Source organism: Pinus tabuliformis, chromosome J (genome assembly GCF_031772625.1).
Source record: "Pinus tabuliformis cultivar Carrire ecotype Pingquan chromosome J, CPIR1, whole genome shotgun sequence".
Classification (NCBI taxonomy): Eukaryota; Viridiplantae; Streptophyta; class Pinopsida; order Pinales; family Pinaceae; genus Pinus; species Pinus tabuliformis.
The window spans coordinates 474,175,631-474,189,445 of record NC_142295.1 but is presented as its reverse complement, the minus strand read 5'-3'; the positions used below and the strand labels follow the sequence as shown (position 1 = coordinate 474,189,445).

Genomic DNA, 13,815 nt, shown 5'->3' with positions numbered 1-13,815 from the left:
CACCTTTGTAAGTTTTGGGGAAGGTGGAAGTTTTGTTTTGTGGATGGTGAGTCTCTCTCATAATGTATCTTCTATCTAGGCACGCAATTTCTTTTGCTCGACACTTAGTCTATGTTTGTAATTTTCATTATGGATAGTAGTTTTTTGCCGTTGTGTTATTCAGTCTGAGTATGACCTACTTCTGGCCTGGAAACCAATAATGTACATTTTTTTTGTTAATAGAAATATTTGCTATCTATTTACAAAAAAAAGAAAACAATGAACATTTTGTACTTTGAGGATAATTATTGATTTATAATATATTATTACACTTCAAAAATAATTGCTAGTTTGTAATTTCTATATGAATTATTAATTTTCATTTTTTGATACTTTGGAAGTAACTATTAGTGTTTTTTTTAAGTGATTGTTAATTTTTAAATTGAAAATGTTTGGCAATTTTTTTGTATGAATATAGGTTATGGTTTTTTGGGGTATGTTGTATTAGTAAGCTATGATCTTTGTCCATAAAAATGAAATAAAACCTATTTATAAATTGAAATCTTCTATGATAAAGTAAAATTGAATCCTGATGGTCAAGAATTTTATTACATACTTTAAAATAATAATAATAAAATTATAATTTAGTTAAATTTTATGAATCTTTTAAATTTTATTGCATACTTTAAAATTATAATAATAAAATTATAATTTAGTTAATTTTTATGATTTTTTAAAATGTTGGTAATGTGAGATGTATCATGAGGTAGATGTTTTAATGCTTATAGTGGTGTTCATTAACAATTTAAATTAGATCATTGTGTTACTCTTTAAATTAAGAGAAACACCAACCATTTAATTTGTATAGTTGCGATAGTTCTTAAATTTAAACAGACATCAACGATTTAATTTATATCACTGTACTACATCTAAAATTTAGATAGGCATACACCAACCATTTAATTTATATAACTAAATTAGTTCTTATATCTAGACAAATACGAGCTTTCACATTAAAATACACACCAACCAATTAATTTATATCGCTACACCACAACTTAAATTCAAACAAATTACTTTTTACACCTCGAAAGAATGGGTTGGTAGTTCTTAAATTCAGATGAGACACATGTTGATTTATATTGACCATGTGAGCATTTATTTTGGAGGCAATGGAATTATTCACTATGACTGGAAATGCCAAGAAAACTCTCGAGCCTCGAGGATTTAATGAATCTGATTGTAGTTTTTATGACAATTGGTTTCGAACTCAGACTGATGAAAGGGGACCGTTTTTGTTGGTTGTTGTGGATTTGTTTTTGCCTTTTTTGAGGATTCTATTAGATTCATGCACACCTCCAGCATCCTTGATCAGATCTTGCTACCACCTCCTCCATTTATTCAGTCTGAATCCCTTAGGTTTCTCTGCTTGAACCCCAGGCCCATTGGGTTTTCTAACCTCTTCCTTCAATTTTTCCATTTCCTCGGCCCTCTCACCATTAATGATATCCTTACTACCTTCACTGGCAGATCCAGAGTTCCCATATGCCAACTCCATGGCCCTCAAAATAACCAACCAAGATAAGGACATCTAACTTCCAACCACAATTGGGATCGAAATTCAAAAGTAATCCATTCCAGAAATCCGAAAAATAAATCAGAATTGAACCTGTTGAGTCCATAACTCTCAGACTATCAGGTCCTAGATCCCAAAAACCACCTCCTAGAAAAATCCCAATGGGTCTTGAATTCAACGACCATCTACCCTGTAAATCCCTAATTGGGTCATTAGATCACGAATCCCCAAGATCACCAACACACTAGTCCCCCTCTCCTCCTACTGGTCCTTATGCCAAAAATCCACCATTGACTAATTTGTGAGGAAGAAAACAGAGACCCACCAAGGAATATTTGTTTGGGGCCCTTATCCTTACCCAAAAAAAAACACAAAATAAGAGATCTGAGCTAGACTAGAGATGCCTTAATCCTCAAAAGAATACAAGTTCAGACTGAACACATTGTCTCATTGCACTTATCTTGTGTTCTACTCTTCTTCCCCCTTTTTTTATTAGCACCCAACATTTTTTTCCTACATAAAATGGGATCCCCATTTTATGTGTTTATGAATCGTGTCAAAGCCTTGAAATACTTACCCTGCTGTATTCCCAGGTGCCATTCCATTGTCTGACCACATAAAACTACCAATCCTATTTTATGTGTTTATGAATCGTGTCAAAGCCTTGAAATACTTACCCGACTGTATTCCCAGGTGCCATTCCATTGTATGACCACATAAAACTACCAAAAAAATGAAATGATATTTGATGTCCACAAAACTAAAAATAATATATATAACCATTTATTTTTCAATAATTTCATAAGAAATACAATAATTATATGTATCTTCCATGGAATTGCTAACCACTAAATACTTGTTAACAAACTCATTTTAAAAAATAATTGTCAATCATGTGATTTAAGGTACCATTCAATGTCTTCAAAAATATTACAAATTGAAAATACCACACAACTAGTTAAATAACATATAGTATGTTATAATTGTTAGAATGCTATGACATCACTTTGTCATAAATTTTAATTACAAATTGAAAATACCACACAGCTAGTTAAATAACATATAGTATGTTATAATTGCCAGAATGCTATGACATCATTTTCTCATAAATTTTAACGTTAGTATCTATGGATAGATTTCTTGGTACCATCGCCTAAGGTGGCTAAATAATATCAAATTTCAGCCTAATGGACATCAATTACTGCACTCATGAGTTTATCACCAATAAGATTCTTTAGGATTTCATTCTTTCTGAGTTCTATAATGTTGGAAATACTACACACCTACATGCGGACTCTTAGTTAGAGCATTAGACTACATGAAAGATTCCTTCTGCATGATTTACTCCTTGATTTGCCCCTTCTTTAACTCCGCAACTGGTTAGTTCTTCTGTATGATTTACTCCCTAATTTTCTCCTTCTTTAACTCCGCAACTGGTTAGTTCTTCTACATGATTTACTTCCTAATTTGCTCCTTCTTTCACTTCACAACTAGCTAGTTCTCTCCAGAACTTGTTGTAGGTGTTGAGTCCTCTCATTGATCACCACTATGGTGCATTACCTTGGGATCTTCACCCAGTAATTCTATATCATGAGCATTGTAACCTATTTTCTAATGAATCATTCTTTTGTTCTTTCGATTTTCCTTTAGTGTTTTTGCTATACAAGGCTGTGTATTCAACCTTTACTAGCTAGATTCATCTGTGCAGGTTTTCTAACACATTTACATGGTATCAGAGCCTAGACCCAAGTTTGATTCCCCCGAGTTGCGTTTGAGGGGAGGTGTTGGAAGAATCACCGCACCTCTATGGAATCTGTAATTTCAACCCTAGGGATCCTAGTTACTGATTTGTAACGTTTACCAACACCTGCGCAGGTTGCTATATAAAAGGCGCACTAGTGCTTTATTTTGCAGGTATTACAGCTTGGAGATCGAAGATCAACAGAAAAATGGAGTTTCCCAAAGCATCAATCCTAACACCGTACAATTATCACGAATGGAAGGACCAAATGGCTCGATACCTTCATCAAAAAGGGTTGTACAGGATTACCATGGCTGCAGAAGTGGAACCCACTTCAGCCATAGAGAAATCCAAGCACCTCAACCGTATGGATGAGGCTCACGGATCAATATGCATGTGCATCTCTCCAGAGTTGCAGTTTCATCTATCTTCTTGCAATACTCCCAATGAGATTTGGAAAAAGTTTGAAGAACTCTACGGGAAACAGGATGAGATGAAAGGACATTTGCTTGAAGTGGAGCTTCTGTCATTGGATCCACAGAACTATGACAAAATTTAAGACTTCTTCACCAAATATAATGATCTATTGTTGCAACTGAAGGGTTGTGGAATTGAAAAATCCAAGGAGGAGAGTCGCCAAGCTCTCTCTATTATTTCAAAGCTCGGACCGAAATACTCCGTCTTTGTGTCTACATTTCATTCAGTAAGGCTCACAACAGGTAAATCCTACACTATTCCTTCTCTCAAAGAGTTCATGGAGTCCCTTACTTTTGAGCAAGATAATATCATTGGCATGGGGAAAATCAAACCTCCAAAAGCGCATGCACTTACTATGCATGATGGCAGCCAGAATAAAAATCAAATATCTGATTCAAATCAGAAAAATTAGTAGCAAAAAGACAAGGGAAAAGTGCATTCCCATCCAAAGAAGGAAGGGTACAACAAGCCCTTCAATGACTCCTCTAGCTCGAGAAATGAAAAAGGGAAGAAAGGAAACAGATGCACCTACTGTCAAAGAGGATTCCATCCAGAATCCTCTTGAATGAAGAAACAAATCAACCAAATGGTAGAAATCCTTCAGAAGCACAACCTTGGGGACCACATCCCTTAGGGCGCCAAGAAGAAAACTGAGGATCTGCCACATAGGAAAGGTAACAATTTTCATGCTTTAGTTGCAATTAATTCTTCCCCTGATGCATGGAGTATAGATTCTGGTGCATCACATCATATGGATGCTGCAAAGGAAGTCTATTCCTCTTTGGATGCATGCAAAGGACCGCCCATCCTCATGGGAGATGATTCACCTATTGAGGTCACCAGAAAAGGTAGAGTGGAACGTTTACACGGAAGCTTTGAAGATGTGCTTCATGTTCCAAAACTTTTGGTAAACCTGCTTTTAGTTTATTGGATCACTCATTCTGGCACCAAAAAGAGAGTGGAATTCACTCCAGATGCAGTGAACATATATGACATACATAGCAGCTCCAAAATTGCAACCGGTGAGGTAAATAATGGAGCCAGACTATATACATTTTCTGAATTCATTGAATCTGAATCTTCCTACTGGCTTACACATGATGATGATAGTAGTAGGCTTTGGCATGAGAGGTTTGGTCACTTAAATTACAGGTATATGCAACAGCTAAGCAAGCATGAGATGGTGGAAAGCTTGCCAAATATCAGTTTCTCCAATGGAGTTTGTGAAGGGTGTGTCCTTGGCAAACATCCTAGAGAAAAGTTTGACACTGGCAAGACTCACAGAGCATCCTCTCCTCTAGATCTGATCCATAGTGATCTCATGGGGCCTTTTCCTCATCCTTCCATCAACAAAGAAAGGTATTTGCTTACATTTATTGATGATTTCTCACGGTATACTTGGGTGTATCTTCTTAGGAACAAATCTAAAGTTTTTGTGCACTTTTAAGATTTCAAAGCACTAGTTGAGACATAGTCAGAGAGAAAGATCAAAGCCCTCCGTATAGACAATGGGGGGGAATATGTTAACACAGCACTTCCGAACCTTTGCCTTGAGTCTGGCATACAATTACAGTACACAGTTCCATACACTCCACAGCTGAATGGAGCTGCTAAGAGAAAGAATCGATCTCTCAAAGAGATGGCTTCCTGCATGTTGCATGCTAAGTCACTGGCTCATAAGTTATGGGCTGCAACACTTAATTGTGCTAACTACATCCAGAACGGATCTCCTCATAGGTCTGTCAAGGATCAGACCCCCTTTGAGGCTTGGAGCAGCACTAAACTAGAGGTCACCCACTTTCGTGTTTTCAGCTCCCGAGCATGGGCCAGGATCCCCTCTGAAAAGAGGAAAGCTCTTGATCTACAGAGCATTGAGTGCATCTTTGTTGGATACCCTGATGGTGTGAAGGGAGACTAACTCCTGATTTCCTCTACGGAGAAGCTCATCATTTAGTGAAGTGTCAAATTTGAGGAAAGTCTCTCTCATGCACCTCAATTGCCGCATGCAGACACCTTTTATCTACCTCATGTCCGAGATGATGACTCAGTACACTCAGATGCAGATACAGAGCATACAGATGCCATGGTAGAGCATGCAGATGTAGAGACAGAGTCTTCAGATACAAATCCAGTGCATGCATATGATGATCCACATCCAAGCCCAAATTGGGCTTCCAGCAGTGAATCAAATTCCCCTATCATAAATCAGAGAACAAGGAGCTTACGTGAGATATATGCACAAGACCACCCAGCTGCTAGAAATGGTCTTGTGGGGGATAAATCTAATATGTAGAGGACTAGCTCAGAGTTTATTGAGCCTCCTCTTGTCCTCACCACCACTGAACAATCGCCATCCTGGGATTGTCATTTGGTTCAGTCTTCTGATCCACAGTCTTATGCTGAGGCTGTTGGGCATCCATCTTGGGAGTCCACCATGGAGGAGGAGTATAACTCCCTCCTTGAGAACCAGACCTAGGATTTGAACCCCCTTCCTTCAGGAAGGAAACTTGTCTGATGCAAATGGGTCTATAGGACCAAGAGTGCTGCAGATGGGCAAATCACCAGATGAAAAGCAAGGCTAGTAGCTAAAGGCCTCCAACAAGTGCATGGCATTGATTATGACGAGACCTTTGCTCCAGTAGCAAAGATGGATTCCATACGCCTTACACTTGCCATTGCGACTGCCCAGGGATGGGAAGTACATCAGATGGATGTGAAGAATGCCTTTCTTCATGAAGACCTATTAAAGGATATTTACATGGAGTAGCCACATGGTTTCATTTAGGATTCATCTTTGGTCTGCAAACTAAAGAAATCTCTCTACGGCCTTAAGTAGGCCCCGAGAGCTTGGTATGTGAAGATAGATTCTTTTCTCTTATCACAAAACTTGGAAAGATGTAAGTCTGATCCGAATGTTTACATGCTCAGGACACATAATTCTCTTCTTATCTTAGTTTTGTATGTGGATGATCTCCTGATCACTGGCAGCTAGGTTTCAGCCATTGCTGCAGTCAAGAGGGCCTTGCATTATAGGTTCTTGATGATGGACATGGGTCCATTACACTTCTTTCTTGGTCTTGAGATCAGCCAAGATGCCATAGGCATCAACTCTCTCAGGCTAAGTATGCACGGGATCTTCTCGAGAGATTTCACATCACTGACTGCAAGCCAACACTGACTCCTTTTCTATCTAGGGTCCACCTTGAGGATGGAGGTGACACTCCATTAGTTGACAACACTCTCTACCAACAGCTAGTGGGGAGCTTATTGTACCTCACCCACTCTAGAATAGATCTCTCATATGCAGTAGGGGCAGTTTCCAGATACATGCAGGAGCCGCATGAGCTACACTGGAATGCTGCCAAGAACATCCTCCAATATGTGTAGGGTACCATCACCTTTGGGATTCACTATGCGACAGGCATTGCATTGAATCTCTTTGGTTTCACTGATTCTTATTGGGCAGACGAGAATATTGATCGCAAGTCCACCTCTGGATATTCACTCAATCTAGGGTCTGGCCCTATCTATTGGTCGAGCAAGAAGCAGGCTGCTATTTCTCTCTCTTCAACCGAGGTCGAGTACAGAGGAGCAGTCAACATCACCATTCAGGTTTTGTTTACAACACTTCCTCACTGAGTTGGGCATCCAGTTCCACCAGCCCATTGTCATATGGTGTGACAACCAGTGCACTCTCAAATTTTGCAGGGATCCAGTACAACAACAGCAGACGAAGCACATAGAGATCCATATGCACTACATCAAAGACTTAGTACATGATCAAGTCGTTGATTTACAGTTCTATCCTTCAGCAGAACAAACTGCAGACATCTTCACCAAGACATTCACTGAGCAGAAGTTTTGCTCTCTATGCGATCATCTTGGAGTGAAGGACACCGTTGCTTAGCAACTGTCTTTCTTCCTCTTTTCTTTTGATTACATTGTATTTTGAGGGGGGGGGGGTTTCCCACGAGGTTTTCCCTCTTTCATCAATTTTAGTTTAAGTTTCACTGTATTTTGGGTGACCTTTGGCCTTAGTTGCCAGGGCCCATTTTCTATTTTTCCCCATAGTGGTGTTCAGGGGGGGTGTTGGAAGTACTACACACCTACATGCAGACTCTTAGTTAGAGCATGGGACTATATGCAAGATTCCTTCTGCATGATTTACTCCTTGATTTGCTCCTTCTTTAACTCCGCAATTGGTTAGTTCTTCTGCATGATTTGCTCCCTGATTTTCTCCTTCTTTAACTCCACAACTAGTTAGTTCTTCTACATGATTTACTCCCTGATTTGCTCCTTCTTTCACTCCGCAACTGCCTAGTTCTCTCTGGAACTTACTATAGGTGTTGAGTCTTCTCATTGATCACCACTATGGCGCATTACCTTGGGATCTTCACCCAGTAATGCTATATCATGAGCATTGTAACCTATTTTCTAATGAATCATTCTTTTGTTCTTTTGATTTTCTTTTAGTGTTTTTTCTCTACAAAGCTGTGTGTTCACCTTTACTAGCTAGATTCATCTGTGCAGGTTTTCTAACACATTTACATGGTATCAGAGCCTGGACCTAGGTTCGATTCCCCTGAGTTGTGTTTGAGGGGAGGTGTTGGAAGAATCACTGCACCTCTATGGAATCTGTAATTTCCACCCTGGGGATCCTAGTTACTGATTTGTAACATTTACCAACATCTGCGGGTTTTGGTGTAACGGAAAACCTCCACATGTAACAGACTCATCCAATGATGTGGCCAATCTCTGCACCACACCTTCCTTGAGATCATCCGGGTTTGTGTCAACCGGCTTTAGAAAAACAAGGTGCTTCCACAGGCCATCTATTCCAGCAACTATAACTGCTACTAGTCCTAGATATGGATTAGCACAGACATCAAATGCTTTAATCTCAAAGTTGTTCACAACTTCACTTGAAATCCTAGGAGGGCATGCTATTTGGATTGGAGCCTCTCGATTTTCTTTTCCCCAACAACGATATGCTCCAGTCCATGTGTTAAGCTTCAATCGCTCATAACTGTTTGGAAATGGAGTTGTGAAGGCCAATATGGATGGAAGATAATGGAAGACACGAGCCATAAACTCTACCCCAATTGTGGACATACAATGGTTAGTAATTGACCCATCTTCAGCCATAAACTTGTTCTTACCATTTTTCCATAAACTTAAACGTACATGGCATCTTGAACCAATGTCATTTGAAGCATTCGAAAGAAGTCCATTTTTGTTTGCAATTTCTCTTATAGTCTCTTTTAGGAAAACTAAGTTATCAGCTGCCTCCATGCAAGGTGAATGCCCCAATTCCATTTCAAACTGGCCATTCCCTGATTCTACATGCACCCATTCTATAGATATGTGCATGTTTTGGAGAGCTTTGACAACTTCAAATAGAACAGGAGTTGCAACATCAAATCCTAAAGTTGAGCAGTATAGCATGGAGTCAATGGGTACCCACTTGTTTTCATTGGTTTCCTCAAAATATAGAAGTCACTCTCAGAACCAACATTCACAACCAAGCCAAATTATTCTTCCAATGGCATTGCAACTCTTCATAAGGTTTTCCTTAGGAAATATTCCCAAGGATGGTTAGGTTTAAAATTCATATCAACTAATACCATATTCTCTTGGTCGGAAGAGGGAAAACTACACAATGTCTTCATCTTAGGCATCAGTCAGATTTCACCAACACCAGTAAAAATGGAACCTTCAACTGGACCGTCTGCACTTGAATTCATACCCATGCACGCAAATGTTAAACCCACCCTATGATACTTCACTACTTTGCTGAAACAATTTTCTAGAACAACTCGAAATCTTTGCTTACCCGAAGTATTAACACAAAGGAGACAAACAAACATAGGTTTTCCTTCATTGCCTTCTAGATCCAGAATATGAGAATTAGTCACTGAGGTACCCACTTCAGATATCACATTTTGTGTACTATTTTCATTCAGCTGATAGAAAATGACTGCATTGTCCCTTAATATATTTTGTGGGGATTCAATGGCTTCTTGAGTACATAGAGCTCCACCATCACAAGCATCAGAAAGAACAGATGCAACTACTTTGTGTGCCCATTTTTCACCTTGTATGTATTTTCATGGGACAATCAAAATATGTGGCCACTTCCAAGCTGAGAGTAAAAACGTAGTCAATGAAGATTTTGTTACTAATATGTGCAGGCTTCCTGTTGTATAAATCTTTGTAAATACCATCCTCTTCCTCTTGAATTTGCACCAATGGATTTATATTAAGACCATTGCAATAAGAAACTATACTCTTAAAGGCAACAATGCCCTTGCCATGATTTCAACGTCGACTGAAACAGCTGAACGAACCTCTCTAATGACCATGTTGTACCATCCGGTGGACCCTGATTAAGGATCACCCCAGCAACAGTCTCAGTCATTAAAATCCTAACCACATTTGGGACATATTTCTTATGCCATCCAACAGGATACATTTTATCAAAGTTAATTCCGTCATCAATGAGAACTGTAGAAATATTGGATACACCAAAGAACTTTAAGAGAATACTCTCTAGGCCAAAAAAACTATGGCACGCCTCAATCCCCTCTAATGTCACATCACAATTCTAAATCTTTGCAATGTCCCGTATACTTCTAAGCCCAGAAAGGAAATTGAGAATCCAAAGATACAATGTTGTGGTCATGAGAATCTATCACCGATATTCTGTCCACTATCTCACTTAACATCCTCTTAGTAGTGGTTATTGTCTTCACCATGTTTTGTTCTCACATAGTGGCTCCTCCCTTGCGCATGTTACACCCCATAAATGAGATATATACCTGATGAATCTGGTCACAATTTGTGGGTCGCCATTAATGAAGGTTTTGTTTATTATATGGATTTCCTTACATCGTGTAATTTATGACTTTTCTAACTAAAGTCTCTTCATGTGGGAAAAAATTCTAAAGGAAAGGAAAGGTGGACATATGTTATGGGTGTAAATATTTGTATAGATGTTAAATGGAGATGAAAATAGTAGACAATATTTAGCGTGGTGAATTTAAAAAAAGGACAATTTTGGTGTAAAAATGGTCCAGCACACTTAATGCTTATATGAGAAAAGTGAGTTAATTTCTAAGAAAATAAAGAAAGAAATCATGATAACTAAAATTATTGGTGCAATGGCACTTGGCCCACTCAATTCACACTGGTATCCTTGAATTTGCATTAAGAACTTGTTGCCTCATTAACTTTACTCTAAACCATATGTGTTTTTCCTACTTCATTTTCTCAATAAACCTGTTTTACCTCACACTAAATCCCAATGTATCATGTACCTTGTTGTCTCTAATATGAAAATTTGACCTTTCCCTAATTTGTGAGTATGTTGTGAAATGTACAGGAAAGAGTTACTCAATGCCTACCTCCTACTTCTACATAATGAACATAACATTTCCTTCTGAGGGTCTTTTGGTTTTTCCATCTCCCTACTTCATTTTGAAAAAAGTATGACATGGTTCTTACTTTGTATTATTCTCTATTTTTGATACTATGTGATGTTACACTTAAAAAAGGAGTTTTCCACTTTTAGTTCATCCTAGATATTGAAGTTCTCTATGATCAATGTATTATTTTAGCATATCTTCTCCATTTTCCCTTCCTTTACTTTTCAACACATTTTTATTCAATGGGTATATTTCTTCTTCTTCCCACTCTTCAAACTATTTCCTACACTCAGTGCCATCATTTCTTGCACTCGGTGTCATGTTTTCTTCCTTCTTTTAGCTCATATTGAGTTATTTTCACTAAAACTCTAACTCTATCCATTATTTTCTTTATTTTTCTTGTAGAAAATATTTTTTCTCGATGCCTCCAATTTTCTTGGATGTATCCTTATTTCATATAGGAGTACCTCATAAGGAGCATCTCCTTTTCACTATTGGATAACTTGTTATCTGATCTTTTTAAAGTCACTCAATTTTGTTCCATGTGTTTCTAAATATGTTTTCTCTCATATTTCACACATAATGGAGTGTTGGGACTATAAACATTTGAAAGCAAAGGGAAAATTATTTCTAGTCTCAAAATTCTATTGATATTCATTTATTCCACTATTAGACAACTCGATATTCAATGTTTTTTACTAACTCAATCTAGTTCCATCTGGTTCTTGATATACTTGGTCCACATACTTCACCCATAAATGTGTATTATGGCCTCAAGTGTTTGAAATAAAGAGCACAATTTTTATCAATTTGAAACTTATAATTACCTACACCTATTTTGTAGTATCAAGGATGTATTCCATCGACCCTATGGTCATGCATGCATCTCACCTAAATTCTCAATCAAATCCAGTCTTAGATATTTATACTTTTGAATTATCTTTAGTTTCTTGTCACCTCCTTTGATTTGTGATTATTTTTTATTTTAGAAAGAAGACTACTATCATGAACCTAAGAGTCTTGGAAAAAAAAATCATCTCTAGTAGACTGATACTACCTTTCCTTAACAACGGAGGCTTGACCAACCTTCACTTACTACAAATAAACTATGCCTCTTCACTTAAGCTCTTCCCACAATTTTTTCCTCAACCTACAATATGTTATATGCAAAACTAAGTCCAACATAACCAAGCTCATTCAACAATAGGCATACATACAATAATATTTATACCTAGTCAATATTTAAATACATAGAAAACACCAAGAAAGCCAAGGAACATAAAATTCACCATAGTAATTAAACCACAAGAAATAAGCATAATTAGCACCCAAGGTGGATGCCTTAACTTTATTTATATGGAGAATGTTACGATGTATAACATAGGACCATAGCCAACTAAATGAAACTCATTTAGAAACCACAGTTTGAAAAGGAACAACTACCTACAATAACTGTCATTCCAACCCTTGAAACAATCGTAGGCCCTCCTCTTGTATGTCTTGTCTTATTTGTCTCTTCGTTAGCTAGTGAAATTCTTTGGGCTATTATGCCAACCTTTGAAATTTTCACAATCCACCGATATCCTTTACACTTGTGTGAATTTCCATTACTTCTTCCATCCTTAACACCTTTGAGACATCCTTATTCTTAGATGATACTTTCCTTGCACTTGCAGGCCACTTCAAATCTAAGGTGGATCCAAATGGAACCTATATAATTTTCTTCCTTTAGTTCCTTGTCTAGTGATCATCTATGATGAAAAAAATGTTCCAAACATGTGCACTTAATTTCCCTTAGTACACTTGAAAAGTGTGTCATCATGTGTCGAACTATGTATGGTGAACCTGACAAGTTGTCCCTAGTCCACTAGAGGATCAACATCCATTTAGTAAGGGCTACATACAACCTAGCATCCAAACATCCCACTCGTGTCCAAAAGGAATCTTAACTCATAAAAAGGAAACATGATTGGTTCACAATTTTGTCCAATGATCAAGTAGGAAATGTTCGGCATTGCATCCTTTTGTGGCAACCCTCAACGCACGCATGAGTAGTATGCCTAATACAATATTCAAGTGAATTTATTACATACTCCTTCACCAAATTTACTTATATATTGGCACTATCCAGCCAAAACTTGTCTAAGTTCAATGAGCTTATACTTCTTGAATTCTAATATATTGTCTTCATGCTACCATAATGTATAATTCCTTTCCCAATTGGTCTCATCTTCAAGTCTATATTTATAGATAACATAGTACTCGTGCATTTTATTTTACTAAAGAGGGTAGTCTTATATGAAAGTATATTATGCACCTCTATCCTTAATCTATTTACAACTAATGTGCATGCTCTAGATGGTGCAGCTCTATGAGGATCACCTTCATTAGCCTTATTAGACTTCAACTCACTAATACATAAAAAAATATGGTGATCTTTCATGTGATATAGAAGCTCCAATTTGTAAGTGACACTATCAATCTTATCAAGTGCTTTGCATGGTTCAACTGCCACATCAATGCACCAAGCATGTCACATGGTAGCATGTATTCTTATCCTTGACTTAAGTAATACTATGTCACCAACTTGAAACTTTTTCTCTCTCCTACCATAATCA

At 37.7% G+C, this 13,815-nt stretch overlaps 2 pseudogenes; both read right to left on the bottom strand.

The window, feature by feature from the left end:
* Window positions 1–2,673: 2,673 nt before the first annotated feature.
* Window positions 2,674–9,862, bottom strand: LOC149227874 (uncharacterized; annotated as a pseudogene).
* A 1-nt stretch (window position 9,863) lies between these two features.
* On the bottom strand, window positions 9,864–10,528 carry LOC149227873 (uncharacterized; annotated as a pseudogene).
* Window positions 10,529–13,815: the final 3,287 nt, after the last annotated feature.